Here is a 6,000-nt window from a genome sequence, read left to right as displayed (position 1 = left end):
ACATTGTACCCTCTGTTAGTCCTTGGAATTCCCCTGTCTTTGTTATTAAAAAGCAAACCGGCAAGTGGCGCTTGCTCCATGACCTTAGAAAAATCAATGACGCGATGGAGGACATGGGAGCCCTCCAACCGGGGCTCCCGTCCCCTACTATGATCCCTCGAGATTGGCATTTAACTGTTATCGATCTTAAAGATTGCTTTTTTAATATTCCGTTGCATCCGGATGATGCTCCTAAATTTGCCTTCTCAGTTCCAAGTGTCAACATGCAAGCCCCGTTGCAAAGATATCAGTGGGTTGTGCTGCCACAAGGAATGAAAAATAGCCCTACGATATGCCAATGGTATGTAGCCAAAGTCCTTAGTCCTGTTAGGACTAAGATGCCCAGTGTCTTATTGTATCATTATATGGATGATATCCTGATGGCTGCACAACATCACAAGGTCCTGGAGGAAGCTGTAGCCCTTGTCACAGCTGCTGTTAATTCAGCAGGTCTCTGTATTGCGCCAGAAAAAATTCAAAAAATTGCACCATGGAAATATCTAGGCTGGCGCATACGAGCGCAAACCATAGTTCCTCAGCCCCTGCAAATTCGGGCAGACATAAAAAACTTGCATGATGTGCAAAAGTTGTTAGGAACAATTAATTGGGTACGACCGTTGTTGGGAATTTCTAATGCAGACTTAAGTCCCTTGTTTGAATTGCTTAAAGGAGATACTAATTTAAACTCCCCTCGGGCCCTCGGCCCTGAGGCTGTTGACTCTCTGCAAAGAGTCGCAACTGCAATTGCCCTTAGACAAGCACACCGATGCGCTCCTGAGTCACCCTTTTATCTAATCATCTTAAATCCTGCTCGACAGCCTTACGCCTTGATATTTCAATGGGATTTTCAGAAATCCGATCCATTGTTAATTATTGAATGGGTCTTTTTGCCAAATCAGCCCACAAAGACTATCGTAACACAGCATGAAATGTTTGCATTTTTAATCATTCGAGCCCGGAGGCGTTTATTAACATTGTCAGGAATAGATTTTATTTGTATTTATTTACCTATAGCAAACGAATATCTGCAGTGGCTCCACCAACAATCAGAGGCCTTCAGTATAGCAGTAGCCGGCTACGCAGGTCAGCTTTCTTCTCACCCACCTTCTCATAAACTGTTTAGCGCCGACTTCCGTCTGGTGTCCAAGCCAAAGAAAAGTGACCAACCTCTGCAAGCCTTAACTGTATTTACAGACGGATCCGGAAAATCACACAAGTCAGTTATTCTCTGGTGGGATAACCACAGTGGACAATGGGACTCTGATATAGAGACTGTGCCAGGCTCTCCTCAAATAGTAGAATTAGCAGCAGTTGTCCGCGCATTTAGAAAATGGTCGATGCCACTTAATATTGTTACAGACTCTGCTTATGTTACAGGAATTGTTGAGCGAGCCGAGGCATCTTTGTTGCGTGATGTTTCACATGCTGACTTATTTTCTTTGTTACAGGAGCTTATTTACCTCCTCGACTCACGTCCTCACCCTTATTTTATTATGCATGTTAGGTCTCATACTTCTTTGCCTGGTTTTATTGCAGAAGGAAATCGACAAGCCGATCTGCTTACATTACCAGTACAAGTGTTACCGGACCGTGTAGCACAAGCCAAATTAAGTCATTCCTTTTTCCACCAAAATGCTGGAGGTCTTAAACGACAATTTGGTCTTACTACTCAGCAAGCAACGACTATCATTGCTGTATGCCCTGATTGTCAAAAACACTCCTTTCCCTCAGTAGCAGGAGGAGTTAACCCTAGGGGTTTGCAGAGTTTGCAACTCTGGCAAACCGATGTCACCCACTTTTCGGAATTTGGCCACCTAAAATATATTCATTCTTCCATTGATACCTTCTCTGGCGCATTATTTGCCTCCTGCCATACAGGAGAAAGGGCGCGCGATGTCCAAAGGCATTTGGCACGTGCATTTGCCACTTTAGGTATACCCTCCCAAATTAAGACTGATAACGGTCCTGCATATATATCAGCAGCAATTAAAAAATTTTTTGACTCCTGGGGAATCGATCATGTCACCGGAATTCCTCACTCCCCTACAGGACAATCGTTAATCGAGCGCTCCCATCAATCCTTAAAACGCCTCTTACTACAGCAGAAAGGGGGAGTAGGGACTGCTACCCCCGAGGAGCGCTTACAGAAAGCTTTATATGTTTTTAATTTTCTGAACTGTTCTTTATTAGACAGCAATCCTCCTATAGTTCGCCATTTTAACATGAACGCCTCGCTGGAAATGCGGATTAAGCCGCCAGTCTTGGTCCGAGACCCAGAAACAGGTAAAATTGTGGGACCTTATCCTCTTATCACCTGGGGTAGAGGTTATGCTTGTGTCTCCACAGAGAAGGGTCCCAGGTGGATTCCTGCTAAGAACGTGCGACCCTTCCGCGAGCCCCTACCGCAAACCTCACCGGAGAATCCTGATCATCACGTAGAAGAATCTCTCATCGAGGAAACAGAGCAAAAGGAACTGGCTGTTCTGAACAAATAAGCGTTCTATGAATAAGTGTCGTGAAGTGCCCATTAGAAACATTACCTGTGGCTTGTGTGGACATTGTGACCCCTGGGTCCTGTGTGTTTGTTACACTTGTGACAAGGAGTGGTGGCGTCGGGCGACGCTTGCTGGACGCTGGTGTGAAATTTGTTTAGAAAAAGAGATTAGTACGGCCAGACTCCTGCTTGTCACAGGACACGAGTTAGGTGACACTGATCGATACTTTTCCTGCCTTACTGATTGGGCAAAAATAGTGACTGATCAAGCAGGAAAGATATTGGTTTGTGACTTGGAGTGTAGTAGGACCAATCTGGTACCCGCCATCTGGCCCGTCTTAAGAAAGGACTGGGACCGTACAAAGAGAGAATGCAAAAGGCGGTTTGCTTGGAAAATGAAAAAGGGGTGGCGACGTCAATTTTCCCAATAATAATTATGACCAATATAATGGGAGGAGCATGGGGCAATCTGTTCCCGCCAGCATTGCCCAAGGTTAATGTATGGGTAACACTAGCAAATCTCACGGGACAGGATACCTTGTGTCTATCTACTGCTTCCCCGAACAACCCTTTCTCTACCTGTCTCGTGAGTTTGCCGCTAGATGAATGGCCGGTACCCCAAGATTTAAGAAAAGTAGACGTCAGGGAAATAATAAAATATTGGGACGCGTGGGCCCCCCGACTCCCGCAGGCCAGTTTGGAACCGCAAGAAATTGAGTTATTGGGATCAGTAAAAATGGATCTTTGTTTTAAATTTAATTATACAGGAAAAAATCAGTCTAAGGTGTGGGATGTTTCTCCCGTTCACCCTGTCTTCCGGAATGCTAGTGTTTGGTGTAACTCCACAGCCTTAAATGTGTCTAAATCTACGAATGTCCCCCTCTTATTACCCCCCGGAATATTCTTTATTTGTGAGGATAGGGCTTGGCCTAGCATCCCTTCTCATATAAAAGGGGGTCCCTGCAGTCTTGGACGCCTCTCAGTCTTGACCCCCAACACGTCTATGATTTTGCAACACCGCCTTTCTCATAGGGCAAAACGTAGTGTCCATACCTATACCCCTGACTGTGATGATAGTGTGGAATTTTGGTCTTTTGGTCAACGCTTTGCTGCTTCTTTTTTGTTGCCTGGGGCTGCTGCTGGGAAAGCCTTGGCAACTTTAGATAAACTTGGCTGTTGGCTTGCCAAGCAAACAAATGCCACCAGCAAGGCATTATCTGGTCTCTTGTTAGATGTGGATAGTGTTCGCCATGCTACACTGCAAAATAGGGCTGCTATAGATTTTTTGCTTTTAGCACAAGGCCATGGGTGTGAGGATTTTGAAGGTATGTGTTGTATGAACCTTTCTGATCATTCTGAATCGATTCACGCAAGTATTCAGCAGCTTAAGGAAGGAGTCTCTAAACTCCACCAGGATGACAGCTGGGATTGGCTAGACAAACTTTTTAAAGGATGGGGTTTGTCTGGCTGGCTAAGAAGCCTGGTAAAAACAATTGTGTATGCTTTGGCTGTCTTTGTCCTTTTATTGCTCTTTTTACCCTGTCTGTTGCAATGTTTACAGAGGTTAATAGCAAACTCAATGAAGCGGGTCCTTATTGTGCAACAAGAGGGGGGAGATGAAGGGAATGATCTGATCAGCCTTGGAAGAACTCCTAGTGATAGCCAGCTAATCGAAAAGGACGTGCTGGAGCTCATGCAGCGCGAACTACAGAAAGTTTGAACAATGCAGCGCCTTGAAAAAAGCCTCTGCTTGGGCAAGACTGTTATCTGTCACAAGATAAACATCAGGAACAACAGACTGCAACATCCTGGCTTTGTTTATAGAACAAGGAATTGGTGGTTGAAAGAAATTGGGCAACAGGATGCGAAAAGAGACGGACGACTTTGAAATGACTGGCCAATTAGGAGCTCAGCTTTTGTAATATGTATGAGATGATTTTCTGTGTAACCAATCAGACTCTAACACGCTGTCTTCTAATGAATATTTGATCATATAAAAGATGGTTGCTGAAAGCAATAAAGTTAGATCTGGCGTGCACCCAACTAGGTCTCCGTCTCTCAATCGCGGCACTCCTCAAGCTGCTCCATCTGACAGCGGCTGGGCTCTGTGTAGGAGGATACTCTCAGTTTCTGTGCTGTGGAGGAGGAGGATGTGCTCCAGAGCAGGGCTTCCCTGCTGCCCGGTGAGAGGGACAGAGCCTGAGAGCTGCCTTTTGCCTGGGATGGCTGTGGAGGTGTGCGTAGGGGTGTGCAGGCAGGGGTGGGCAGGGCTGTCCTTGCCAGCAGGGTCCCTGCACCCCGGGGGCTGTGTGCCGGGACAGGGACTCTGCCGCCTGCCAGGGTCAGCTCTCCGCCTGCCCGCAGAGCTCCTACGGCGCTGTGGGGAGAAGCTGTGGGTGGAAGGAGTGACCGCCAGCAAGGCAGATGCCTTCTGCTGTGGAGAGGGACCTCTGTGGGTCAGGGCTGTTCCCAGCTCCCCATCACCCCCAGGATATTTGCAGAGGGTCCTTCTAAAGAAGGACATCAGGGCTGCATTTCACTGAAAGGGAAGGAGTCTGTGCTTGGCAATTCCTCCTCTTGGCTGGCTGGGTGGGCAGTGAGAGGTGGGAATGCATTTCTCCTTTGTGGAGCAGGCATGGAGACCCCATTTCTCGTTAGCACTTGTCTGAGCTGCTCCTGAGCCCCTTGCACACCCCGAGATGCCCCTGGGTAGTTCCCGGCTGCCAGGAGGGGTCTGCGGGCCAGAGCTGGACACAGTGTGGGATGGGGTCTGGGAGCACTGTCAGTGAGGAGACATGGGGACAGAGAAATGCCCGGGCAGGGAGGATCCCGGCACCTCCCGTCCAGCCCCTTCAGGGCAGACGCCTTCCCTGGAGCCACCCCCTGCTCTCCTCTCCCACCCAGCCCAGCCTCTGCCCTGACGGCCATGGGGAACCTGCCCAGCGGCCTCACCCTTGCAGAGGGGAAATGACCCAATCCCCGACCGCCTGTCCCTTTCTGCCGCCCTCAGCAGCAGCACTGGGGCATTTCTCCAGTTTTCCCCTCCTCTGTCTGCTCCCCTTCTTGTCAGCACTTGACTTGCTGGGATGAGGGCTGGGGCTAGGCTGCAGTTAAGAGACCAACCCTCTGGCTCCTGACATGACGATACATCCATACAGTCCCCTCATAATCTGTGGGCTCAGGGCAAAACAAATGACCCAATTCTCCCTTCCAGACACCCCACCCATAGGACATTCAACTCCTTCTTGGAGGGGCTCATACTAGGCTGCAGGCTGCTCTCCAGACGGGCACAGCGTTCCCGTGGCATCTCTGTGTTATCCAGCAGCCCCATGGAGGACACCCCTCAGTGCTCAGGTCATGGCAATGCTGCCGGGCGTCTTGGCGCAGTCAGCTGCAGGGAGTCCTCTGTGTCCCTGGCTGGGAGGGGAGGGCTGAGATCCTCCTCAGGTACGATGAGACTGGCTGAG

This window comes from Vanellus vanellus, assembly GCF_965231255.1.
Source record: "Vanellus vanellus genome assembly, contig: HAP1_SCAFFOLD_45, whole genome shotgun sequence".
In the NCBI taxonomy this organism is placed as follows: domain Eukaryota; kingdom Metazoa; phylum Chordata; class Aves; order Charadriiformes; family Charadriidae; genus Vanellus; species Vanellus vanellus.
Note: the sequence above shows the minus strand (reverse complement) of the source record.